Source organism: Peromyscus californicus, unplaced genomic scaffold (genome assembly GCF_007827085.1).
Source record: "Peromyscus californicus insignis strain IS unplaced genomic scaffold, ASM782708v3 Scaffold_1__1_contigs__length_55948999, whole genome shotgun sequence".
In the NCBI taxonomy this organism is placed as follows: domain Eukaryota; kingdom Metazoa; phylum Chordata; class Mammalia; order Rodentia; family Cricetidae; genus Peromyscus; species Peromyscus californicus.
Window position 1 is genome coordinate 2,524,268 of NW_026294492.1, and position 27,224 is coordinate 2,551,491.

The 27,224-nt window shown below is 44.9% G+C and overlaps 1 long non-coding RNA gene across 1 annotated transcript in view; it reads left to right on the forward strand.

The window, feature by feature from the left end:
• Window positions 1-27,224, forward strand: part of LOC128115265 (uncharacterized) — a 57,997-nt gene that overhangs the window by 13,201 nt on the left and 17,572 nt on the right. The window contains exon 2 of the long non-coding RNA XR_008220056.1: window positions 12,233-12,540. This is a non-coding gene — a long non-coding RNA (uncharacterized LOC128115265). The remainder of the gene's footprint in view (window positions 1-12,232; window positions 12,541-27,224) is intronic.

Consider the following 27,224-nt stretch of genomic DNA (forward strand, 5'->3'; position numbering starts at 1 on the left):
TTTCCCTTCTGTGAGCTTCCAGTGAGGTGAGTGTGGGTTGGGTTATGTACCCTTCATCTGAAATGGCTGGAGACCAGGATGATCAGGAGCCTGAGTGACAGTTTGAGACCTGCAGAAGTAAATGGGAGCCCCATGATGGGATGGATGGAGGCTGTGTATGTGGAGTTGCTAAAGCCAACGGGCTGGCCACTGTCACCTGCGTTTGACAGAGACCCACAGCAAGTGAGAAAGAGAGGCCCCAGATCATCCTTGTGGGGACTGTCAGTCTGATGGAATCAGGATCGCATCAGAACAGGGTCATCACATGGTCCTGGATACCTCAATATTTGTTTCTCAGTGGGTCCTTGTTTGGAAGTAAGGGCAAGATCTGGATGGCTGTGAGCCATGATTCATGTCCTGGCCATTTTGGGCTGAGTTTCATAGGATTCTTGTGTGTCTTCGTACTTGCCAGAAAGAATGATGCTCACACGTGTGTCTTATAGAGCTAGCATAGGCCACTTAAGAAGGCATTGGCCATCTCTGGCCGTAGCTTGAGTTTTGTAGATGACTTGGTCATTGTCTGTACTGATTCATCAGACTACATCCAGACACTCTCTGAATGTCCCTCTCTGCCTTGTGACCTTGGGCCAGGAATCAACTGTACTGTGTCTGAACCTTCTTAGCTGTAGAGGACTGTGGGGGGATGTTTAGCCTGAGCTCAGCAATGGGATTCCTCTGAGATGGCTTAACTGAGTGGTCGCTGACCTTTGGTTTACCCTTGTTAGTGGGGGAAAGGCCTGAGGTCCCAGCAGGGCTTCCCCTTCCTACGTGTCTTCTGACTCTTATCTGACCTTTGTTAGTATAGGGAAAACCCCTTTCCCCACTTGGGTGTTTTCTGAATAACCTTGGCTAAATGCTATCTTGACCTTCATGGCAAAGGCTCCTTCTCAGATAGGCAACACCCAAGTTTGATTCACACAGACTCTCCAGCATCCCTTTGGAGGCCTGGCAGAATGTTTTCAGGATTGTTTCTCTTAGTCAGGACACTGGCCACACTGGGAGGACCAAGTGCTCACATTTGTCTGGGTACTTCTGGTTAGGACACCTTGTACACTCTTGGTGCACACAGGTCCTTTTTGGAAGACTAGTGTCTTACTGGCAACCTACATCACCCTTGGCCTCATGCTCTGCTAAGTCCTCTGGGAGTTTGTTGACCAGTCCTTTGGCAGGCAGATGTGGGGCAGAGTAAAGAGCAGGCTTTATAACCAGAAGATTTGAGTAGGAATTACAGCTGACAGTCTGCTACCGTGGTACTCTTGGCCAATCTGCCCCCTTCTTCAGAGCAAGTTTCTCCATCATTAAAAAGCATGTCCAGCTGTGAATCTCTTAGCTCGCAGCTGAGACAGGGTGTGAGGCAGAGGCACTGTGGCAGGTGTGAGGTGACTCTCCTGCTTTGTTCCTTTTAAACATTTTCTGTGAAAGTCACCCAGCATATCTAGCACTAGGAGTGAGCTGTGCATCCCGAGGCCGTCTGCCTGTGTTTGTTGTGTGATGGAACCGGTGTGCATTTCTTAAGTTTTCCTTCTGACATTATATAGCTCCCCAGGTATCTAGGTAGTGACACACTGTGTGCTTGTATGTTATTTTTTTGTTCTGTATAGGATCTAAGAAGACTCAGCCGAGAGGATACGGGAGGACTTTTGTAGAGAAGTTTCTCTGTGTGAGCCCTACTTGGGTTCCCTGGTGTGTATGAAGGGATATGAGGACCAACTAGCCTTATAAAGAAGCATTTGGTCACCTGACAGAAGTTTAGAATGTCAGACGTCCTCCTAAGGGTGACATTTGTAATTATAATTGTAATTAAGTGTGCACTGTCTGCTGGGCTTTGGATTCGATTTTCCAATGCTCACACCATAGATAATCCTCGTAGTTGCCAGGACACCCTACAGCTCTGCCAACTTCTAGTGGTTTCATGCCTTGTTCCAAGGAAGAGACAGGTCACAATGCCCCAGCAAGTAACTACATGTTTCATTGTATAGAGCTGAAAATCACCTGATGAGCTGCCACACTCCATTTAGCACTTTTCAATCAAGGTACATCCTGAGATCCTCTTCAGGGGCAGATAGGCTCTGTGTATTGGGGAGAAATGATGAATACAGTAGCATTGTGTGTCAATGTGTTCACATCCAGAGGGGGGAGGTGTTGACTAAATTTCATTTGTGAGCATTTGCTGTACACCATCATCTCTAACACTAGCCTCTGCATAGGAATGCATATTAGATGGACAGACAGATAATAGGCAAGTAGGTAGATGATGGGCACACATATTGGCAGATGACAGAAAGATGAGAGATATGTAAAATGTGATCAGTAGATGAGTCCGTCAACATTGTTAACACAGAACTTGGTATACCCTATCAAACACCCTAGCTGATGACAACGTCTGCTTTGGCAAGTATCTCCCTGATGTGACTATAATAGTCACTGGGCTTCACAAAGTGACTTGCTAGCCACATGTTGTGTTGGGTTAAAACATCTGTGCCTCAGAAGGGCATGCACAGGTCTGCACTAGATGGGGTCCTAGAGCTGAAAGGAGTGGACACATGCCCCCGTCCCTAACCCAGAGCCACCTCCAGTTGATAACCACTTGCAAATGAAAAATTAGTTTTCTCCAGGGGAGTCTCACTGGGGAAACAAACTGCTATTTTTTTTATTATTACTTAAGAAAAATTTCCACTCATTTTACATATCAACCACAGGTCCCCCTCCCATCCTCCTCCTGTTCTCCCTTCCCAACCCACCGTCCATCCCCTCCTCCAAAACGGTAAGTTCTCCCATGGGGAGTCAGAAAAGCCTGGTACATTCAGTTGAGGCAGGACCAAGCCCCTTCCCCCTGCTTAACACTCTTAAGGGGAGGCCCCATGTCGACCAGTAGATGACCAACACAAAATGAGCTGACTGGACTGATGTCCAGTCTGTTCTTGTTTTCATGGTCTCAGTTGGAAAAGTATCTGTTCTGATGGGTCTGCCTTTGTATGTGACTTGGTTTTTCTCTCTTGCAGCTTTTTAATATCCTTTCTTTCTTCTGTACATTTACCGTTTTGACTATTATGTGATGTGGTGAGTTTCTTTTCTTATCCTGACTATTTGGTGTTCTTTATGCCTCTTGGACTTTGATAGGCATCTCTTTGGCTCTGACTTCAGGAGGTGTTCAGGCTTCTGTGTTGAGACAGTCAGCAGCTAGCTGTGTCTGTTGCTGGTGGATCTTCAGCAGAATCCTTTCCACACCAGCTTTCCACACAGTGACCTAGACAATGGGCACTCAGCCCATTACAAGGCTGCCCTCCACCTCTGCCTTTTCAATCTGGGCAAGACGCTCTTGCATAACATTTGCTGTTATGTCTAATGATCTGTAAAACCAACAGCTATAGATATTGCTCTCTTGCTGGATCTTTGGGTTGTGATTCTCCTCTTCCATGTCCAGTGACTGGCCTTGTTATCTTCTCTGGACCATGTTATTCTGCTCAACTGTGCTGTTCCCTAAATGGGGTAGAGAATCTCCAGGAAAGCACTGTCCAGTATTCCTGAGACGACTTAGTGTTTGCATGTTGGGGGACCCATGGGCAGACTAGGACAAGGGCACATTGTCTTCCTTTCATAGAGGAGAAAACCAAGGCTTGAAAGAGTTTAATGGCTTGTTGCACAGAAGTAGATTCAGGGCTTAAATCTCAGCTCAAGAGGCAGCACTCTTAAGAGAGAATGGACTGAATGAAGAAGGCGTGGGCTCAGCTCAGTGTAGGCTTTAGATGCATCCTGCACAACCTTGATTCCCGTCCTTACCCGGTCATTTACATAAAAATTGTTTGAGAGATCCTGTTGCCCCCTGTGAGCTTCTGTGCGTCCATCTGAATCAGCCCTGACAACACCACCCACAATATGCTGCGGGTCCAGCGAGTATCCCTCATGGCAGAGCATGGGAGAGTGGCTGCTTGACAAATGCTAGCTGTCTTCTTCAAATCCTTAATTGTGATATGCCAAGTATCAAAGAGTTGAGCAAACATCTCACATTTCCTGTTATAATATCAAATCCATTAAATAATCACCCACAAGAATAAGTTATTTTAGAAAGTGATGACTTTGAATTTATCCTGGAAGTTGTCCAAACTCTGGAAGAGTCCAAGTGCTCTGGAGTAAAAGCGTGCTTTCCTGTGCCAGCCAGAATATGTGTCCCTCTAGCCTGTGGCACGCTCAGCCCCACCCTCTTTTAGACAGCACCATGTCCGACACTTGGTAGCTGGCAGGCTACAGCCATCATGCTGCCTTTAGCCTCTGCTTGGCTCCGTTCATGTTTTGAGCACGTTGCACCCACCCATCCACGTGTAGCTCTGGAAAGCCAGTGGGAAGAGCGCAAATGAGTTGCATCAGCAGGTGTACAACTCACGCACCCACGAGACTTTCCTCCCCTTAGTTATTCATCCTTCCCCTTCCCCTTCAGGGTCTGAAACACAAGTGTGTTCCACCACAGCTAGTCTGATGGTGAAAGGTTGGCAGAGAGGAAAAGATGAAGGGAAGGAAAACAGAGGAAAGGTGTAAGTTAGGGGAGGACATTGTATGACCAAACAGCGTGTGTGTGTGTGTGTGTGTGTGTGTGTGTGTGTGTGTGTGTGTGTGTGTGTTGACTGTAAAGATTATTCAAAAGCAAAGTTCTCAGACAAAAATTCAGATAAGAACATTGGGGACAGGAGAAATGGCTCAGTTGGTCATATGGGAACATGAGAACCTGAGTTGGACCCCCCAGAACATACATCAAAGTCTGGGCATGGTATACATGCCTGTAATCTTAGCACTGGGGAGGTGGAGACAGGAGGATCCCTAGGGCTCGTTGGTTAGCTAATCTGGAAAGTCCACGACTTCCAGGTTCAGTGAGAGACTCTGTCTGGAAAACGAAACAAAACCCCTAGATTAAAAAAAAAAAGATTATCCATGAAATGCAACCTCAAAGAAACAAAATCTAGGGTTAGCTTTGTTAATGTGGACGCAGGTCAGTGCTCTGAACAACAATAAAGACAAGAAAATGACAAAGAACGCATCACAGAGCATAGAAGCGGGGAGTGGGAAGGACAGGGCACGTTCCTAATGGGCTCAAACAGAACAGGAAGCATGCAGAGCCTGCAACAGCAGAGACCAGGGTGACTTGTATTCAATGACGTCAGTGAGTTCCAAGCAATATAAGAAAGGACACACACACAATTTTGTTATGTGCACAATATAATTAATTTAATTATTACTTCATTATTTATTTATTATTTGTTTACTTATTTTTGGATTTTTTGAGACAGGGTTTCTCTGTGTAGCCTTGGCTGTCCTGGAGCTAGCTCTGTAGACTAGGCTGTCCTTGAACTCACAGAGATCTGCTTGCCTCTGCCTCCTGAGTGCTGGGATTAAAGGCGTGCGCCACCACCACCTGGATGATTTAACCTTTTAAAATTAGTTTTTGAGTTAGTACAGAAAGAGGTGGTTCTGGAGTAGTCAAAACACCTACACTTAGATGCACAGCAGAATGTCTGTCTGAGGGAAGCAAGGAGGACGAGGACATTGTCAGAGGGAGCAGAGAGGACCAGGACATTGTCCTCAGTGCTAAGAGAAGATGTTGACTCTGAGTTTTATACCCATATAAACTTCTACTCAGGCACAGGGCAGAACTAAATGTTGCAGCCTATTTAGGGAATTTAAAATCCACCTAAAGCAAAGTAGGAATGAATGGGATCAACTTCTCTGGGACCCACCATAGAATGAACAGACAGAGAACCATCAGGAATACACATTGGAGTCAAATGAGATGCCTCTGCAGAGTTTCCAGGATAGTGATTACCTAAGAGATTAGAATTACCAGGGAAGGTAAACACTTATGCACTATTAGGAGTAAAAACTGATACAGTCATAGTAGAAAACAATGAAATTTCTGAAAAAGAAAGAAAGAGAGAAATGAAGGAAAGAAGGAAAGAAGAAAGTGGGATGCCCATTCAATCCACAAGTCTTACTTCCCTGTATCTTCCAAGAAGGAAGTCAGTGTCTTGTAGAGATATTTGCATTCCTATGGCCATTCCACTATTAACAATATCCAAGATACAAAAATAACCTAAATATTCATCAGTGGAAGACTGGATAAAGAAAATGTGTGTTTATAGACAATTGAGTATCAGCCCACTATTTGTTTAAAAAAATGAGGTCCTGTTATCTATTTCAACCTCAGTGAACCTGGGAGACACTGGACATGAAGTAAGTCAGACAAAAAGACAGATACTGAGTGATCTTACTTATATGTAAAACTACCCAACTCTTAGAAGGAAAAATGATACAGTGGTTCCGACCCTGGCAGAAGGGGTGAATGGAGCAATGCTCATCAGTGGGTAAAGATTGAAATCTCAGGCTGAGTAAGTTCTGGAGACCTAGTCCTGGTGACTGAAATTAACACAGAAGTGAGGTTTGGTTTGATAAGACAGCATATTTAGGAGTCTTTCACAAAGGGGGCTGGAGAGATGGCTCAGCTGTTAAAAGCTTGTCTGTTCTTCCAGGGGACCCAGGTTTGGTTCCCTGTACTTACATGATCTGATGCCCCCTTCTGGCCTCCATAGGCATCACACACTTGTGGTGAACATACATGCATGCAGGCAAAACATTCATACACATAAAATAAAAATAAATTAAACAATCACAAAGAATCTTTAATACAAACATACATATAGATGCACTCACAGTAACTCTGGGAAACTTTACTTTTTCTGTTGCTGTGATAAACACTGAGACAAAGCACCTGATAGAAGAGTTTATCTGGGCATGTGGTGGGGAATCATGGTGGTAAGCACCAGTTGTGGTGGCAGAGACAGGAAGCTGAGAGCTCACGCCTTGAACTGCACGCACCAAGCAGAGAGAAAAAACTGGAAGGGGCTCAAGGATTTAGGCTCTCAAAGCTCATCCTCAGTGACACACTTCCTGCAGTGAGGCCATGCCTCAAACAGCGCCATCTACTGGACAAAGTGTTCAAGTACCTGAGCCTGTGGGGGCCATTCTCATCCAAACCACCATATTCCACTCCCTGACCCTCATAGGCTCATGGTCATAATATAACACAAAATGCATTTAGTCCAACTTTGAAAGCCCTTTCGTCTTTCACAGCGCTGGCACAGTTTACAAAATCTAAGTCCAAAGTCTCTTTTGAGACTCAAGGCAATCTCTTAACTGTAATCCCCTCCATAAAATAAAAAAAGCAAATTATGTACTTACAACACACAAGGCACAGAATATACATTACTGTTCCTAACAGGAGGAATTGGGGCATAGTGAAGAAGTACATCCAAGCAAGACTGAAACCCAGCAGGGCAAACATCCAATCCTGTAGCTCTGTGTCTGAGGTCAAAGGGCTTGGATGGGTCTGCTTTTCCAGTTTTCCTGCTTGCAACATTCATCTCTCTCTCTCTTGGGCTGATTCCACTCCAACTACTCAACTCTCCTTGGCAAATATCTCATGGCTCTGGCATTTCCAACATCTTGGAGTATCCAATGCACCCGAGTCTTCTCTTTCACAGCTCTGTGCAGTGAACTTTCAGAGCCTCTGCCTTCTCAGAGCTTTCATGCAAGGATTCCCATACTGTTGGCTGCCTGGCCTCAGCAGGTATCTGAAACCACAGCGGAAGAATCCATGACCCCCTCATGCTTGCCTCCTCTATTCCTCTAAAATCAGCACAATGTGGACGACACTGCCAAGTTTAGCTACCAGCTTGGTCCCCCCCTTGAGTCACATTAGCAGCAGCTTCTAGTCAGGTGTTTTCTAGGGTAGGAAACATCGTCTGCTCTTTCACAAGTTAGGAGCTTGGCTGGGTGGAGTCTTGCCTTGAGGACACCCTTCCCTTTGTTCCAATATGGAGAAAGAGGCCTCTCCTTTAGTAAGGGCGCTAATCTTGTCTCTTTCAGCATGAAACTTGGCTTCAATACCATTTCTTCTTGCTAATTTTCCCTTCAAGCTCTTCATTTTGTACTTCTTTCTCCTCCACTCAAGCCGTTTCATTGCAAAACCACGTAACAGTCATTAATGCTGGTCACAGCGCAGATTCTAGATTATGATGCCTTTCAATCACCTCTGCTCCCCCAAAAAAATCAGCACACAACTACTGTGGGATGGTCTGTATGTCAAATGTGTTGCTGATTGGTCAATAAATAAATCACTGATTGGCCATTGGCTAGGCAGGAAGTATAGGCGGGACAAGGAGGAGAATAGAGCTGGGAAGTGGAAGGCTGAGTGGGAGAGACACTGCCAGCCGCCATCAGGACAAGGAAGATGTAAAGTACCGGTAAGCCACAAGCCACGTGGCAAGGTATAGATTAATAGAAATGGATTAATTTAAGCTGTAAGAACAGTTAGCAAGAAGCCTGCCACGGCCATACAGTTTGTAACCAATATAAGTCTCTGTGTTTATTTGATCGGGTTTGAGCGGCTGTGGGACTGGCGGGTGAGAGAGATTTGTCCTGACTGTGGGCCAGGCAGGAAAACTCTAGCAACAAATGGCATCCAACGTGGTGGCAAGAGTTTCCACCTAAAAACTGAGAAAAAAGATTCTAAAATGGAGCTAAAAACAGCTTCCTAATTGTCTCTCTCAAATGAGCGGCAGCTGCCGGTTTGAGCTACTGGCGGGTTCCTAGCGTGTGCGCTCGACCTGCCCCCGTATGGCGGGAATGAAGCCTCTGCAAGTGGCACATTAAGCTACATTGTGGATTTAGCCTTTCCTAGTACAAAACAAAAACAGAGGTTTCTGGGCTACTTGCTGCTTGGATAAAAGCATAGACCCACGATGGCTCCCAGAGCTGGCGGTAAGCATACTGCCGCCATGTTGGGAAGCTGAGGTGGGCGGAGCCAGCAGCCACAGCTGCTGCAGCTTAAAGCAATAGATTCACAATAAGACAGATTCAGATGTAATAGTTTAAAATGTGTGTAAAATATACGTAGGCTTGAAAGAGACAAAAAAAGGTGATATATACAGTATAGAAACAAATACATGGTTTTAAAAAATAAAGTCTTTAAAGAGACAGTAAAATTAATATAAAAAATAAGCCACGTAGAGATGACTATTACACAGAGAGTCTGGATTGTGTTGTCTTTGGGATTCTTAACTACAGAGAGATATTTGATTGTAAAGGAAGCTGAGTTAAACCAGTATGTATATTTTAAAGATACTTTGACTTCAAAATTTGGATGTAAGGATATGTTGCTTTGGAAAAGAGTCTCTTTTGTTTCCACAGAAAGCAAGAGGCTATGGATTTGTTCCAGAGTAAGATACATCAGGTTTGACCAGCCAAGACCTCCTGAAAGGTCTCCGATGACACCATGGCCCAGATGATCCAACATCCAGAACCGTTTCAAGACAACTGGCTCAGATGATACAGCCTCACGGACTACTCCATGATCCTAAAATTTTCTTTGTTTCCCCAGAAGATACAGCGCCCCCCTCCAGCAGGAAGTAGTAAGAGAAGCTACGCCCAAATTCCCAAATATACCAAGCTGACTTTGGAGATGTGTAAAGGTTAAAACCTTCCTTTTTAAGAAAAGAAAAGGGGAAGTACTGTGGGATGGTCTGTATGTCAAATGTGTTGCTGATTGGTCAATAAATAAATCACTGATTGGCCATTGGCTAGGCAGGAAGTATAGGCGGGACAAGGAGGAGAATAGAGCTGGGAAGTGGAAGGCTGAGTGGGAGAGACACTGCCAGCCGCCATCAGGACAAGGAAGATGTAAAGTACCGGTAAGCCACAAGCCACGTGGCAAGGTATAGATTAATAGAAATGGATTAATTTAAGCTGTAAGAACAGTTAGCAAGAAGCCTGCCACGGCCATACAGTTTGTAACCAATATAAGTCTCTGTGTTTATTTGATCGGGTTTGAGCGGCTGTGGGACTGGCGGGTGAGAGAGATTTGTCCTGACTGTGGGCCAGGCAGGAAAACTCTAGCAACACACAACTTTTGAATTTAGCCTGAGGCAAGTTCTCAGGACAAGGGTAGAAGACAGCCAGATACTTTGCCCAAATATCACAAGAATGGTCTCCAGCCCAGTTGCTAATACTGTTCCTCTCTGAAACCTCTTGAGCTGGGTCTCCCTAGTCCACATGACTCTCAACACTGTCTTCTTATCTCCTGCTAGGGCAGCCCTTTAAACTCTACGTAGAGAGTTCAACTCCTTTCTGAGCCTAAACTCCTGAAGTCTTTTTTACATTTTTCTTGAACACAACGTGGCCAGGGTCTACATAGTAACAGTCGCTCTCCACAACTTCTGTATTAGCTGCTTTCATGCTGCTGTGACAAAACACCATGACCAAGGTGCCTTGTAGGAGGAAGAGTTTACCTGGACCGCGGCTCCAGAGGTTCATGGTGAGGAAGGATGGCAGCAAGCCGCAGGTGTGGCAGCAGAAAGCTGAGAGATCACGTCTCGAACTGCAAATGCCGGGCAGAGGCAATGAGCCGGAAGTGGCTCCAGGATTTAATTTCTCAAGTCTGCCCCCAAGTCACGTACTTCCCCCAGCAAGGCCACACCTCCCAAACCTCCCCAAACAGTGCTAACCGTGGCTGCCAGCCCAGGGGAGGGCATTTCTCCTTCAAGTCACCACACCTCGGTGTCTTGCAGTTTTGCTTTTTCATCCGGCTTTATAGCCATTACCATTTAATTGTGTTTTTATGCTGTATTTAGGATGATCGTTATCGATGATCTAATTTAAATTTACCATTTTGTTATTACAAGTTTTTTTTTAGCAATTCAATATTTCTTTTTGTTCTATTTGTTCTCTCTTATTGGTTTATTTCTTGCTTAGAACTCAGTGAATTTTTGTTTGAGTGGTGAATTTAGAGTTTACACGATACACTCTTAACATAGTGTAGCTTCAAGCAATATTAGTTAACTTCAAAAAGAAGTATAAGAATTTTCTGAGAGTATATTTCCATCTCTCCACTGACATCTGTTTCCTTGAGGCATTTTTCTTCTTCGTGTATTATAAACTGCACGTGATGGTTAATATTGACTGTCGACTTGACAGGCCATCTAGGAGACAAGCCTTCAGATACACCTGTGAGGGGACTATTTAGATTACTTTCATGTCCACGGGGGATTAATTGACTAGGTTAAATGAAGAAGGAAACGCGACTGTACGGGAGGGTGGCACTGTTCCTTGAGCTTGGCTCCTGGGCTGCACAAAAGGAGGAGGGTAGGCAAGTGTGAACGTCCATCTCCCTTTGTCTCCTGACCGTGGACACAGTGGGGCCAACTACTTCAAACTCCTGCAGTCTCAATTTTCTGCCATGATGGGCTGTGCTCTCAAACTCTGAGCCAAAATAACCCCTCTCTTAAGCTGCTTTGGTCAGGTTTTTTTTTTTTATTTTTATTTTTATTTTTTATCATGGTACTGAGGAGAGCAACCAAGATACAGCACAACACATTGGGATTGTTTTTGCATTTATCAAACAATCATTACTCAAAGGGGCTTAAAGTCCAAGGAAATTTCATCTTCTATGGTTACCATTATGAGGTGATGAAATTTCCAGTTCTGTTCATTTCTCTGTGCTGGTCGACCTGTAAACGTCACACAGCTCTCCTTGTACCATAGGGTTTCATCTTCCATTTCTTATAATGCTTGTCTACCTGATATTACATTAAGTCTTCTGGTTTAATATGTCCAAAAACTCTACACTGTGTCATAATTTGTAGACAGTGTTGTTGTAGAATATTATTTCAAGGTGTTTTACTTTTGTCTATGCTCTGGAATGTTTGTTTAATGATGCAAAGATGTGTTTGATTAAATAAAATTCACCTGTGGTCAGGAGACTGCGTCAGCAACTAGCTGATAGGAAGTGGTAGGGAGGAGCCAGGTGAGAGAGGGTTTATAAGGAGGGGTGAGGAGAAGCATGAGGGCTTTTTGGAGGATGCAAGCAAGGAGAGGAGGTGAGCTATTTGCTATTCAGCCCCTGAAGAGCAGAATTCCACCTTAACCTTTGAATCTTGAGTTCTTTAGAGGGACAGAGGTTTAGTTAAGTTCCTTTCATAGCTTTGTGAGAATTGGAGCCGGAGGGAACAGATTTTCCTCCAGCTACAGCCCTTGTGGCCTAACAGCTGCTGGTAGTGGTGGAGTTGCAGTTGCTGATTTGAACTGTTGTGGCTTAAAAGGCAGCAACCGTTTTAAAAAAGGACAACACAATGTTCTTGTTTCTCTCTTTCAGTATCATGAGAGTCTTCTTCCATTCTCTCAGGATCTCCTTGGTGGAGTAGGGACAGTTCCTGTCTCTGAAGTAAAGGGTCAAGAACTCCTGTAGCAGCCCTGGTTTTCCATCGCTGAGCTCCAGCTCACAACTGGGATAGAAGGTGAAGCTTCAGTTACACGAGGCTGGGAGCAGAGGGAAGAGGCCTGAGTTCTCTCTGCTTCCCGAGCTTCCAAGCAGCTTCAGGTGCCTGCCACATGGACACGGCTGCTTCTGATACCATGCCTTCCTCATCAGGATGGACCTGGTCCTCTCAAACCAAAGTTCAAGTAAGCGCTCCCTCCCCGGAGCTACTTGGTCACTTGGACAAAATAAACAACCAACACGTTGACCTTGTCGCTCTCTCAGACCATGTCCCATGAACTGGTTAGGCAGCACCTTGTCTGATTTGTTTGATGCTTGGCTGCATGCTTCCCCAGGGCTGGGAATGGAGCCCCTGCCTTCCCAATTTGTCACCCACAGCACAAGTCCTCTTCCTCAGGGGTATACCTCTTTGCTGCAGGAGACCCAAGTGGGCACTTGGGTCTTGCCATTTTCTCTTGCCATTCCCATACACGTGCTCAGCTTCTTTGCACTGGCTTCATTTGTCACCCCTAAAAAGAAAAAAAATTATTCTGGATGGTGGTGGTGCATGCCTTTAATCCCAGCACTTGGGAGGCAGAGTCAGGTGGATCTCTGTGAGTTCAAGGCCAGCCTGGTCTACAGAGCAAGATCCAGGACAGGCACCAAAACTATACAGAGAAACCCTGTCTTGGAAAAAAAATCGCTTTGCAAGATGATACCAGTGTTTTTACTCCTCATTCATTCATTCTTTCACCCCTCATTCTCTTATTTGCCCATTATTCAATAGTTGTCCTTGCCTATATGTCAGCTTCACGAAGGCCATGGCTTGGTTTTTCTCACCACTGCATCTTGAGTGTAGGATGAGCAGAGGGTACCCATGTACTCAGGATGGAAGGAGGGAAAGAGGGAGGGGACGGGAGGAGGGGGAAGAGAGTGGAAGAAAGGGGCTGCAAGAAAGGAAAACGGAAGAGGGTGGGAGGAGGGAGAGAGGAGGGGTGTGAGAGGGAGGAAGAGACTTATTTGCTGACTTATTTGCAGGGCAGCTCTGGGGCCCTGTAGGTTCCCACTGTGGGTATTCAGCCTGCCACCCAGGAAGTTCTATACGTATCCCCTTTTACCCAGTGGGACCAGCTTGGGGTAACTTGTAGGACTCCCCTTAATTTTCTTAAGGTCTCCTTGACCATCCTGGACGGGGTCAGACGCAAGTACAATGCAGCCCTTTTAGCAGAGTCAGGGCTGTAGGCAGTGGATGGGGCCCTGCTGACCCTCTGACACAGACTTTCCTTGTCTCACAACCCCCTCCTTTCTTGCGCTATGGCAGAGCTACTTCCTCAGCTGCCCCAACCGCCCATGTCCTGCCCTCCCCCACAACCTAAGTGTCTTCTTGCATGACCTCCCTTCTGCGGAGTGGGCTGTGCATTTCAGTGTGCACATACAGCTGTGCAGTTCTTCATGGTTTGCCATCGCTGCGAACCTGGCTTCCAACTCCCCTCCCCTTTGCTATGACTTAGTAACTAAGGGGTGAAGATCAGAAATTGGATAATGACCCAGTGTTGGGGGGTGTTTGTGGTTAAAGGGGCCTCCCTGGGTTTGTTCTCACAGCCTCCAATTTGACATGTGCAAATAATTATCCTCTCACTTTGTTATGCAGGGGGGTGGGAGGGTGGGGGGGAGGGGGGCACATCTGGGGCCTGTAACTTCCAGGGCCAGAGAGCCTTGTTCTTGTACCTGACTTCCTCCACTCTCAAGGGCTCCATCAGCAGAGCGTTCACCAGGAGAGGATCCCCCTCCAGGTTGTGAAACACCCACAAGCATCCATCCCTCCCAGGTAGCCATTGCTGTGACTCCACTCTTGAGAACAGGATACCAAGTCAGAGCACAAACCAGCCTGGAGTCAGGCCACAGGGGACTGGCTGCTTCACAAGCTCTGTGACAGGGAAATTGTGTGTCTGAATTTCCCTGGGTACCTCTGGTTACTCTAGAATTCTCCATTTTATCTTTCCTGCATTTTTTTTCCAATTTTTTTTTCAGAGTGACCACTTGGATTATTTAAGAAATACTGAAAAATCATTCCTTCAAATGAATCAAATTTACCAAAATGTCATTAGGACACAGTGTCTGTCAGGATCACCATGGCATTGGGTAAACTTTTTTATTTAAGGAAGAAATGAATGTAAAATTTATTTTTAAAATTTAAAATTACAGACTTAGCCTCCCTATTTATATTGTTGTTAAGGATACAAGCAGACTCATTCCTAAAATTTTATTTTTCATAAATGCATTTTAACCCCACTATAATGCTGTCTTTGACTTCTTTGCTATAGGTTTTAAATTTTTTCCATATTTTAACCTTATTTTCTAGAATATGCTATATTTCTAGCCTTTTATGTTTAACTTGCAATTTAACAAATATAATTTTATTAAATATTTTTTAACTTTTTATTGCTTTTATAGTCTTTCTGAATTAAGTAAAGAATAGCCAGATTTATTTATTAAATACACTCCCCTTTATATTGGTTATTATTATTTATAAATTGTATTTTTAAACACAAATTTAATTTTAAACCATGTATGTTATAATAATGGAAGTTATAGGCTCACAATTGGAGTTATTATGTAGTTCAGGCTGCCTTGAATTCTATCATCTTTCTGCCTCTGGATGGATGGAGTTCAGTCGAGTGTATCATTATGTTGTTTTGCTGTTTTGTTTTGTTTTTGAGACAGGGTTTTTGTAGACCAGGCTGACCTCAAACTCATGATCCTGCTGCCTCAGCCTCCAAATGCGTATGTTTACATAGACATACTTCATACATCTTCTTTCCTTTGCGATCACTTTTCTCCTTGTTAAAAAGACACTCTTAAACTATGCCAGCTGCCATTCCCAATTTCACTGTGTTTGAAAATGTTCTCCACATTAAAGATAGATTAGCTGGGTAAAGAATTTTTGTTGAACATCCCATTCCCTCAACCCACTGCAGGCTCCACTCAGCACTCTCTGCCATCTCTTTATTGATACCTTTCTCCTCATGACCTAATTGGCGATGGCAGTGGTCTGTTTCCCCTCTGGTGGCTTTCAGCTTTCCTAGACTCTAGCCTTCTGGACTTTCCTTGGCCTTCATCTCAATATGAACTTAGTTCGTTTTGGAATTTTCATGTCTACTCATTGCTTTGGAAATCATTTTTCCTTCTCTAACTCGTTAACAATAAACATCTGGTTTTCGTCATTTCAAATATTGTCCTATTCAAACTTCGTGCTATTTCTCTCTCTATAGGAATTGGAGATCCGTGGGTTCCTATCCACGTCATGACTTTGCTGCAAATCCATTCTCCTGAATTACTTAGAGATTCTCTTATTTTACTTAATATTTGTCTTACATGTCTACCTAAAGCAAATCATTTTATTTTTCTATACATTAAAATAGAAAAAAATTAATTATGTGTGTGTATGTGTATCTGTGTGTGGGTGTGCATGTATGCTGGTGCTCACAGAGGCCAGAAAGTGACATTGGATACTCTGGCCCCGAATTATAGGTGGTTGTGACTCCCTAACATGGGTGCCGGGAACCGAACTTTGGGCCTCTGGAAAAGCAGCAAATGCTCTTAAATTCTGAGCCATCTCCAGCCCTGATAACTTTGTTTTAACGAATATATTTTTTCCCATTGTTTCTAGTCAGCTCTCTTCTCTCCATCGCTATCATTTCAAGAGAGCTTCTTCTATTTTACAGATGTTCCATTACTTCCTGCAGGTTTTCAAACCAGCTTGTGCCTGTTTCTTCATTGTGTTCCTATTTGCATTTTGTTGAGAATGAGTTCCATTCTCCAGCTTTGATATTTATGGTTGCCTTTCTTTGTGTTCTTTCACTGTTTTGCTTTGAAGGGTTTGTTGCCTTCTACCTGTGGACTGACCCTGTTCTGCTAGCCTCTTGATTCCTGGGGGAGCAGAACCTTGAACCCTTGAACTTATACATGGATAGCAGGTCACAGTAGGTCCTGAGTTGATCTGGAAGTGGATCAGAGCCCAGCGGGTCCTGAGTGGGTCTGGAAGGGGAGCTGAGATCCAGCTGCCTTGCCACAGGCTGTGTTGAGGAGTCACAACTCTCCTTTGAGTCCCAAGGGATGATGTTTTTGGAAAGGAGGTAGTACAGTGGAGTTAGGTTGATGTGTGTATAGGGTTTAATCCATGGGAGCAGATTAGAAAAGGTTCTTATGCACAGGTAAATGAGAACTGAATCAATCTGGAGGAGCTAGGGACAAGCTGGGCATTAACTTGGGAGATATGTTTCCTGTGGCAGAATCCAAGGAAGTGATGTGGAAACAAGATGCCAGGAGCCAGAGAAACAGAGGGTCAGGAGTGGAATTGAGTGTCTAGTTTGGGATACTTGCAATAGGTGAGACAGTGTCGCTCCAGCCTTGTGTGGGAGCAGCAGGGGTGACCTGAGAGTGCACTGTGCATGAGAATTCTCCCACTTATTCCAGGACAGCTTGCTCAGAGACCCCAGTGGTCTGTGTTCATAGCCCTTCAGCACATCTTGGTTGATACTGGAGCCTGAGCCCCTCTAAGGTAGGAAATATGAGTAGAAGAACAAGTTAGGGTAAAAAAAAAAAATTCAGTGTGCTTGATTTGTTTATTTTGGGATTTGGATTGTATGTGAAGAATCAGGCAGCCAAGCCGGTGTGGATTATGGGAAATCTGACAGTTTCAGGTGGACATTTATTGGTTTATCAGATGTGTTCATTTGGCCAGAATTTATCCCTCTCTTCCTCCATTCCCTTCTCCCACTGTCTTCCTCCTCTCCCACTTCATTAGCTCCTTGTTGTTGTTGACATGGCGTCTGTCTATGTAGCCCGACTGGCCTCTCTCTATGTCAATTTTCCTGTTCCAGCCTCTCAAATGTTAAAATTACAGGTGAGCTAACACGTCTGGCCCGTTTGGTCAGGATCTCTAAAATTTTATTTTATAAAGTTATGTTAAACGGTATTGGTGTCTTACAAAGTTTCTTTCTTTGTACCACAGTTAGGAATGATATATGAAGAGAAAAAGGAAAATTTCTTTCTCAAGCTTAATTAAGGTGCTTGATTGAAATAATATTTGAATTTCCACTGTGGCAAAAAAACAGTGAAACTGAACTTTAAATCTACCTTCTGAGCAAATGGAGGATGTTTCTTCTTGACATTTCAGAAGGATATTTACACCCGATGCCATTACACAGTGTAATTATGTAATTACACATTCTAACTCCGTGATCACATATGTTATGCTAATTATATAATTAGACTTAATTATAGCAATTGTGCAAATACATAGTATCTGAGTCGAAATGAATGGATTAAGAAACTAGGGCAGATATGAGAATGATAAACTTTGCAAGACAACTCTCAACCACTTGCGGCCATCTCAAAGACTTTCCCTGGCACAGACACCAGCTTCCTCCTTTGTGTTCCGAGAATGTCACACTCTTTAATGTTTTGCTAAAATCTGACTGAAGGAAGAAGATGAGAAAGAAAGAGAAGAAGGAGAAGGAAGCAGTTTGAGGAGTGAGCTAGTTTTGAGCAGAGCAGACACAGCCCTGTCTCTGCCTTTATTCTTATTTCCTTTCTGCCCTGACAGGCATCAAGATGGTATCGTGACTAAGTCACTGCCGGCTTTAAGATTCCCTGAATGGGGCAATTCACTGTAATTACTACTCTCTTGAACTTCCTCAGGACCGAAGATCTTTACATAACATCTCAAAATGTCGGAATGTTCATTTTCTGTGGCCTTGACTGGTCCCGATCTTGGGAAAATATGAATTTGCTAAGAGTTATTGCTTTAATGTGGTGATTTGATCACATTTGCTACTTTTGAGTTCAAAGGTCTGACCTCAGAAAAAAAGTCTCTGGCTTTTTCTTCCCTCCCTGGAGTGGGCTGGGATTCCTCTGCAAGCTCAGGCCTGTGGAAGGGGGCAGATCTACCTAGAGGGCCTATTCCAGAAGCCTCTGCAAAGCGGAGAGGTAGAAATGCCATTTTTTAAAAATGGCATTTTAATTGCATGTACTGCTGAAGATTTGCTGAAGTTGGCTGGTTTAATTTCCCAAGGGAGTCCATTTCCACCCTTCCAGGAAGGCAGACACTGTCTCCAGGCTGACAGGGTGCCTTTTCTTTCCCTTTGGGGTACAGGGGTAACCTTGCACCAGCAGTTGCTTCCTGGAAAACGAGCCAAGCAAATGCCTCCTGTTTTATCTTTCCTCATTAGGTTTCTAAAATATCTCACCACATCTCAGCCTCTAATTTTCCTAAGTGGAGCAGGGTGGAAACCATGCTGCACTCTCTCTGCAGGAGGGTCAGTGCTTTGCTTTGTGCCTGGCTTGGAAGCATGAGCCTGAGTCCTGGACTTGCTGTTGCTGCTGCTGGGTGGCTGGGATCTGTACACATCTTGGGACTCCCTTACCCCAGTCGGGGACATCACACAGTCACATGCTGGTTGTTGATGCGTGGCCCCCCGGACTACATTTCGATTTTCCCAAGTGTAGACAACACTGCCGTGTTTGGGAATTCTGGGTCCGGGAGATAGCCTTGTTTGATTTATTGGGACGTACCAATCCTGGAGCGATACACATTTAACAAATATTTGTTAATGTCTGTTACAATGTTGCCCCCCGTGGGAAGACGAAGATGAGTAAAATGTGTCCCTGGAGTTTACAGCTTCACAGCAGGAGGCTGACATTCAGCATCTACCGAGGGCCTAGGAGGTGGATTGTTTGATGGAAAGTGAAAAAACAACCTTTTAGAGTCATTTAACCAAAATGTCCAACAAGTAGGGTGTGAGGCTTAAAGAAGGGTATGAAACACAGCAGAGCACTGTTAACATGACCGTCAGGAAACCAGACTGGGACCAGAGTGGACGGAAACCACAGAGCAGAGAGCAGCTGGCTCTGGAGCCAGGCTGGGGCAGGTGGGGTGGGCGGGGCGGGCAGGACAGAGGCATTTGCTGCTTAAGTGTAAACATAACTCATTATTGGTGTCTTGCGTCACAGGTGGCAATCTAGCTCACTTGCAGACTCCACGCTCCTCCCCCAGCCTTTAAAATACCATCGCTTTCCCATGTTGGAATTTCCTTTTAATGAGCATGTATATATTATTCATTGTAATCTTGAACTATGAGCATCTTCTGTGTGGCATCTGTAGGTTGGAAAGGCCATGTGCTAAGGGCTTGATCCCTAGATGGCACCTTGGAGCAGGTGGAACCTTTTGGAGGTGGGGCCTTGTGGGCAGTCTCAGGTCACTGGGATGAGCCCTTGAAGGGGAAAGTGGGAGCAACCTCTCTTGGTCCTCTGTCCTTCTGGGCCATGCTCCTGGCTAGCCATGGCCTAAAGTACAACCTTGTGCCTGTTGTGGACCTAGAAGTTCTGAAGCTGTGAGCCAGGACCAAGCTTTTCGGAGCACAGTCATAATCTCAGGTGCCTCTTTCAGTGCTGTGGAGGTAAGAGTTCAACTGTCAGGGGCGGCCCCTGTCCTTCCACCATGAGGATCCCAGGACTGAGCTCAGGTCACATTCGCTTGCTGAGCCTTCTCATTGGTCCTCTCTGTCTGTCTGTCTGTGTGTCCTTCTCTTCTCTCCTCTTCTCTTCTCTCCTCTTCTCTTCTCTTCTCTTCTCTTCTCTTCTCTTCTCTTCTCTTCTCTTCTCTTCTCTTCTCTTCCTTCCCCTCCCCTCCTCTTCTCCACTCCCTTTCCCTTCTCCCCTCCCCTTTTCTCCTCTGCCCTCCTTTCTTCCCCCTCTCCCCCTCCCCTCCTCTTGTCTTCTCTCCTCTCTCTCCCTCCCTTTCTCTCTCTCTTTCTCTCTCTCTTCCTCCCTTTCTTCATTCCTCCCATCCTCTCCTCCTCCTCCTCCTCATCTTTCTAATATTACTTCCCCAATACTCTAACAGCTTTGCTCCACCAGGACTCTATTATGTTTATCTCTTTATCCTTGCCTGTGTCTGGTTAACTTCTTCTATATAATATATCCCTTAACCAGGAACATTGAGTGTAGCTAGAGTTTTCCTGCCTGGCCCACAGTCAGGACAAATCTCTATCACCCGCCAGTCCCACAGCTGCTCAGACCCGACCAAGTAAACACAGAGACTTATATTGCTTACAAACTGTATGGCTGTGGCAGGCTTCTTGCTAACTGTTCTTATATCTTAAATTAATCCATTTCTATAAATCTATACCTTGCCACGTGGCTCGTGGCTTACCAGCATCTTCACATGCTGCTTGTCATGGCAGCGGCTGGCAGTGTCTCCCTCCACCTTCCTGTTCTCTCAATTTCTCCTCTCTGTTAGTCCCGCCTATACTTCCTGCCTGGCCACTGGCCAATCAGTGTTTTATTTATACAGAACGATATCCACAGCAATTGAGCCAATACTATCTACAACTTTAATAAGTACTCATTCCCTCTCTCTCCTCTCTCTCTCCCTGTCTGTCCCCGCTCCCCTCTCTCTGCTCACATAAAGCACTAACTGTAAAGAATTCCTGTATATCTATCACACAAGGGCAAGATCTTTTGGCTCTTTCCTGCCTCAGTCTATGTGCCCCAATCTATCCCATTCTGGCTACCCTAGAACAGCCTCACAGTTGGGTGTGCACCAGCCACATATTTTTAATGACTGTTTTATTGTCTGTGCCCTTTTGGAATGAATTGACTTATGTCTCTCCTCTAATTCCCAGGTTGGGATCTCACCCTTTTGTCCTAATAGTCCTTCCTTAGGCAAGAGGCCATAGGTGCCCAAACAAATGGAAACCCAGAGTCAATGAAAAAGGACTGATTTATCAAACAGGGGTGTTTTCCTTCTTTGACTGAATAGCCTGTTGCTCTACCCAACAGATATCATTAGTTTTAATAAACTGAGATTTATGATATTCATAATGTGTTTATTGGATTCATATAAAATTATTGAAAAGTGATAGTACATAACTCATCCATTTCTTTAAAATATAAATATTCAGCATTCTTCCTCTCAGAGCAGGCTGTGAATATCGTCACCTCATATCCCACACAGTACACCACGAAGGCCTTGAGAAACGTCTTTAATAAAGGCCTCGGTGGTGGATTTCTGAGACTGAATTACGAGTCTTAATAACCACATTTCAAATATTTGCATATTCAACTTGTTCAGAAGTTATTGATTTGTTTGCCTTCTGCTCTTGTGGAAAATGTTTTGATAGCATGATAATTTGGCCAGCAGGTTCTATTCAAGGTTTAGGACGAAGAGAAAGGGGCTCTGAGCAGCCCCCAGGCTGTCCAAGCCAGGCAGGCTCATCCAGGACTTCCTTCCAGTCCTTTTCTGCCTCTTCCTTCAGTTGACCCTAATGGCTTTGGTCTTCTTCAGTGGTACTCCCCTGTGGGTAACCTATCAACATGTCCCCTGGTGTCCACTCCTTCTCCTTTCTACCCAGGTGCTACACTGCCCCAGGCACTGATGCTAAACACAAGTGGCTGGTTGAGCCACATCCTGATTCAAAAATGGCATGTTTTCACTCACACCAAATCTAAGCTCTTTTTTTAAAAATCACTTTATTGAATTGAAATCACACATGAAAACCTCACACAGCTGGATTAATGTAGGTGTTCACAGACATTAGTCCCTAACTCTCTGTGTATTACAGCTGTGTGCTCGAATGCATAAATGCCCCATCAGGAAGGAAAGGCAGTGTTTAAACAACAGTGTAACATGAATTGCTAAATGGTCTTATTAATAAAAAACCTGGAGCTGGATATTGGGAAGAAAGCTGAAAGATCAGAGGTATAGAACAAGCCAGTCATAAGTTCTTACCACTAGGAAATCCTCAGCCCAAGAGAACTACTTCCTGTATACTCATGCCTTATATACCTTTCTGTGCCCTGCCATCTTACTTCCTCTCTCTGCCCAGCTACATCACTTCCTCTTTCCGCCCAGTTCTATCACTTCCTGTCTGTCTGTACAGACCTCCAGACCTCTGTGGTTAACTAGTGCTGGGATTGAAGGCCTGTGCCACCACATCTGGCTCTGTTCCCAGTGTGGCCTTGAACTCACAGAGATCCAGATGAATCTCTGCCTCCCAAATGCTAGGATTAAAGGCGTGTGCTACCACCGCCTGACCTCTATGTTTAATACAGTGGCTGGCTTTGTCCTCTGATCCCCAGGCAAGCTTTATTTGTTAGAGCACAAATAAAGTACCACCACACAACAGGCTTGAGTTTGTCTTACAGGATGCTTAGTTTGCTCCACACTGTAGACCAATTGGTTGACTCTATGAGCAGACTCAAACTCTAGGCTTTGAAAGCCGCCTCTGCTCCTGTCCCACCAGCCATGGCCTCCTCTTCTAGCCTCATCCCCTGCCACAGGCCACATGGCCCGATGTGGGGTCATCCTTGACTTCTCTCTCCAGAGGCATTTTCTCCACCACTCATCTGTGGGCTGGTTCCACCTCTGCACACCCATGTCGTTACAACAGGCCAATTCCGGGGTGAAAGGAGATAAAAGACTCTGTGTTCACAGCTTTAAGGAGTTTAGGGTCTCCCATCCATCAGTGCGCAGGCCGCCCCATGGCAGGAAGCAGAGTACAGTCCAGGAGAGGTTTGGGCCCTGTGGTGAAAGTTTGCCAGCTAGCTGTGTGCACAAGGGTTAGGGGTAACAGCAAATTTAATGAAATGATAGAAAATGACAGCTTTTTTTTACAGCGTATGGCGATGAGGTTGTTAGCAGGTAACCGGCCTTATGCTGTCCAGCTCCTGAGGGGCCTAGGCCTCCCACCTGTACCATTCCTTCCATTTTGTTTGTTCTGTTTTTTTTTTTAAATTTTTTTTACTTTATAATTTAATTTAATTTTACATATCAGTCACGGATTCCCCTGTCCTCCCTCCTCCTGCCCCCTCTCCCACCACCCACCCTCCATTCCCATCTCCTCCAGGGCAAGGACTCCCCTGGGGATTCAGCTCAGCCTGGTAGATTTGGGAGGCCCCCAGACAGTGGGACCGGGGACCTGTCCTTAGTGCATGAGCTGGTTGTTTGGAACCCTGGGGCTTATGCAGGGACACTTTGCTCAGTTTGTTCTGTTTTCAGGTTGGTTTTGGTCCCCCACCCCCATGTGTGTTCTCCCCGTGTGTGTCGGTGTCAGTATATGTGAATGCCATTGCCCGAGGAGGTCAGAAGAGGCTAATGGATTCCCTGGAGCTGGAGTTACAGGTGTTTGTGAGCTGCCGTGTGGGTGCTGGAAACTAAACTATGGTTCTCACGATTAAGTGATTGAGTAGCGAGTGCTCTTAGCCAATGAGCCCTCTCTCCAACACCCTTTTACTGGTTTCACGAGGGTTATTGTCACAGATGTGTTAGAGGGTCTGGCACACTTAGAGCAAGTTGCTGGGTTTTCTCTTTAAAGAATCCCAGTGTTAACCCTTCATGCCAGTATCACTGACACTTTACTCATCTGTCTGTCTCCTTCTTGCTGTCAGCCCCCGGGTGTCATGATTGACTTGGTACAGGAGCTGGGGTAATACCACCCAAGCCCAAGAAACGTGAGTTTGATCCCTTGAACCTTTGTGAGGGTCACACTTCTAATCCCAGCACTGGGGAGGTAGAAGCAGGTGGATCCCTTAGGCTTGCTGGCCAGCTAGCCTAGCCTTGTCCACTCAGTGAGTTTCAGGTATGAATGAGAGACGCTGTCTCAAAAAATAACCAAGGTTGACAGTGTCCTGAAGAACAGAACTTAAAACTGATTTCTGGCTCCTCTCTCTCTATGTGTGTGTATACATGTGCACTTGTGTAAACCTATATATATATATATATATATATATATATATATATATATATATATATATATATACACACATATATATACACATATTATATATGCATATACACACATATATACACACATACATACATACATATTAATGTATACACAAATACTTTTCACAACTCATAATACAGGATTTAGAAGTTGCTCAGAGCTTTGGCCCATGACCTCACTGCTAATAAATGGTTCCAAGAGAGAAGAAATGGTTCCATGGGATCAGTTCTATTAATTGTGGGTGAAAAACCTCACAGATAAGGCTGAATTATGATTGTTTTTATTAAAATGAGAATAATTTAGAACAGTGAAGCAGCAGTTTGAGACCCAGACCACAGACTAACATTCCCAAGGTGCCAGGAGGAGAAGCTTGGCCAAAATCTAGGAGTTGAAGGCCAGGAGGCATGGAGGCAGGCTCACCCTCTGAACATCTTCCTGTCAATGAGTCAGTCTGTCACTGCCCTCACATCTCAGTCACTCTGATGACGCTAGATCACCTGAGCAATCTCAGAATTCACGTGTCTCACTGGAGGCAGGTGTGTGTTGGAGGCAGGTATACGCTGGAGACAGGTGTGTACTGGCGGCAGTCAGGAGTGATTTGGAGGCAGGTGTGTGCTGGGTGTGCACTGGAAGCATGTATATCCTGGAATTAGGTGTACATTGGAGGCAGGTGTATACTGGAGGCAGGTGTGTACTAGACATAGGTGTGCACTGGAGGCAGGTGTGCAGTTTAGCAGAGGTACAAACCATCTGCTGACTGGGCTTGAGGTTGACAAGCGAGTCTGGAGGCCATTTTCTTTCCTTTGTTACCCAGGTCATATCACCACGCTGCCTCAGCCATGTCTGTAGGAAGTGGCCTCCAGCCTGGAAGTCCTTAAGCAATCACTCATGTGCTATATACTGATAATAGGTGCTCCTTCTACCACAGTTTTGATTGTGTGATTGTTTTCAGTTAAATTCCGAGTTATATTTTCTATCCTATGCGCTGAACCCTGTGTCCACATCTCCAGTGACCAGCTGCCTGCTTCACAACACACAGTAGACATGTATGTCATGCTCCCTCATGAAGTAAACTGCATTTTTGTGTTGATTTTTTTTCGTACTGTCTGGCTGATCTGTAACTGGGTCGGTGGACTTTATTTCAGTTCTGTTGCTCTTTATGTATTCCTGGCCATTTTTGTGAGCTTTAAGGATCTGCAGAGGAGGGTCCACAGCAGGTGCCTGCTCTTGGAGACAGCATGGGGGATCTTTTGTAAGTTAGAAAGCTTTGCACTGGACTTCTTTCATAAGCATCTCTGTGGTGTCCTTACATTGGGGCAAAAGTTTGAACAGTATGATTTGCAATAATATCAATAACTATAATAATTAGCAATGAACACTTTATTCATAATTAATTACAATAGTAAGTGTCTTAGAGTTTTATTGCTGTGATGAAAACCATGACCAGAAGCAAGTTGGGGAGGAAAGGGTTTATTTGACTTATACTTCCACATTACTGTTCATCATTAAGGGAAGTCAGGACAGGAGTTCAAACAGGGCAGGAACCTGGAGGCAGGACCTGATGCAGAAGCCATGAAGGTGTCCTGCTCACTGGCTTGCTCCTCATGGCTTGCTCAGCCTGCTTTCTTACAGACCCAGAACCACCAGCTCAGATGGCATCACCCACAGTGGGCTGGGCCCTCCCCCATCAATCACTAATTAAGAAAATGCTCTACAGGCTTGCCCACAACCTGATCTTATGCAGGCATTTTCTTAATTGAGGTGCCCTTCTCTCAATGACTATAGCTTGTGTCAAGTTGACACATAATTATCCAGCACAGTATGTGACTATGGCATTATACACTGACACATAATGATGATTTATATATGAATATGAAAAATCAATAGACATGTAATATTGCATACAGAGAAAACAGCACATATATGTACTTATATATGCTATCAATACGCATGATATTCAAGATGTAACATAAAACCATGAGCTATGTAATACCTAAAGTGTGTTAGTGCATACCATTAGTACAGCTCATCCATCAACATGCCATCAGTGTCATCTTTGACCACACAGAAAGTGATGAGTAGGTATTACTAAGAGGGAATAGCAGTGTGCTCAGTGGAGAATGCCAGCAGGGCCCTTCCTGGAGAGACCACCAGAACTTCCTGATCTTCTCCCCCACCTTCTCAGAGTCTCAGGGGAGGATCTGAAGCACAAAGGCTTATCTTCCATCCAGGAAGACGTTCTTTAGGGTTCTACCAAGGCGTGGAGGAAACAAGCTAAGCTGCAAGCTAGGGCCTTTTCCTATTGCATCAGAGCATCCCTGCATGGGCATTCCCAATGCCTGGCTCTCGGCTGACCAGCATACCACTGTCTGGATTTTCCTGGGTGGTCTGTCCCACATGCACTGGCTAGTTCCCTACCTGCCTTGGGTAAAATCAACTACCCATTTCCTCTTGAACACCCGTTGCCAGCCCTTCCCATTACCAGCGTCTCCCTCTTTGTCGTCTTTAAGTACCTGTTAGCCCCCCTCACACTCCCAACCCCCATCACAGACTAAACAGATCTCCAACTGCTGTCCTGGTCCAAGTGCCCAGTGCTGGGGCTCTGCACATTTTCTCTGGACTGGTCTATGCATGAATTATTTTTCTTTTGGCTGGCTAAGATCTACTGAAATAGTGCAAATAAGATGTCAAGAATATCTTAAACAGCAGCATTTAATGAAAACCAAAGCAAATAAACAAAACTTCAGGCAACAGCAATGTGACGGGCTTACCTTGAAAGAAAGCAGTGGCTCCCACTAGACAAAACCCTCACCTTCAAATCGTGAACAACGAGACCATTCTGGAAAGGGAAAACATGTCCTGATAGAGTTCACAGCGTAAGAGAGAGACTGGGTGGTATGAGCCAGTGTGGGAGTGGAGGAGAGCATGCATCTGCCAGATATGCATGTGTGTGGTGCGTTTGGTGTGCATGTGTGGTGAGTTTGTGTGTGTACAAGTATGTGTATATGGTGCATTTGTGTGTGTGTGCAAGTATGTGTGTGTGGTGCATTTGTATGTGTGGTGCATTTGGTGTGTATGTGTGGGTGTGTGGTGTGTTTGTG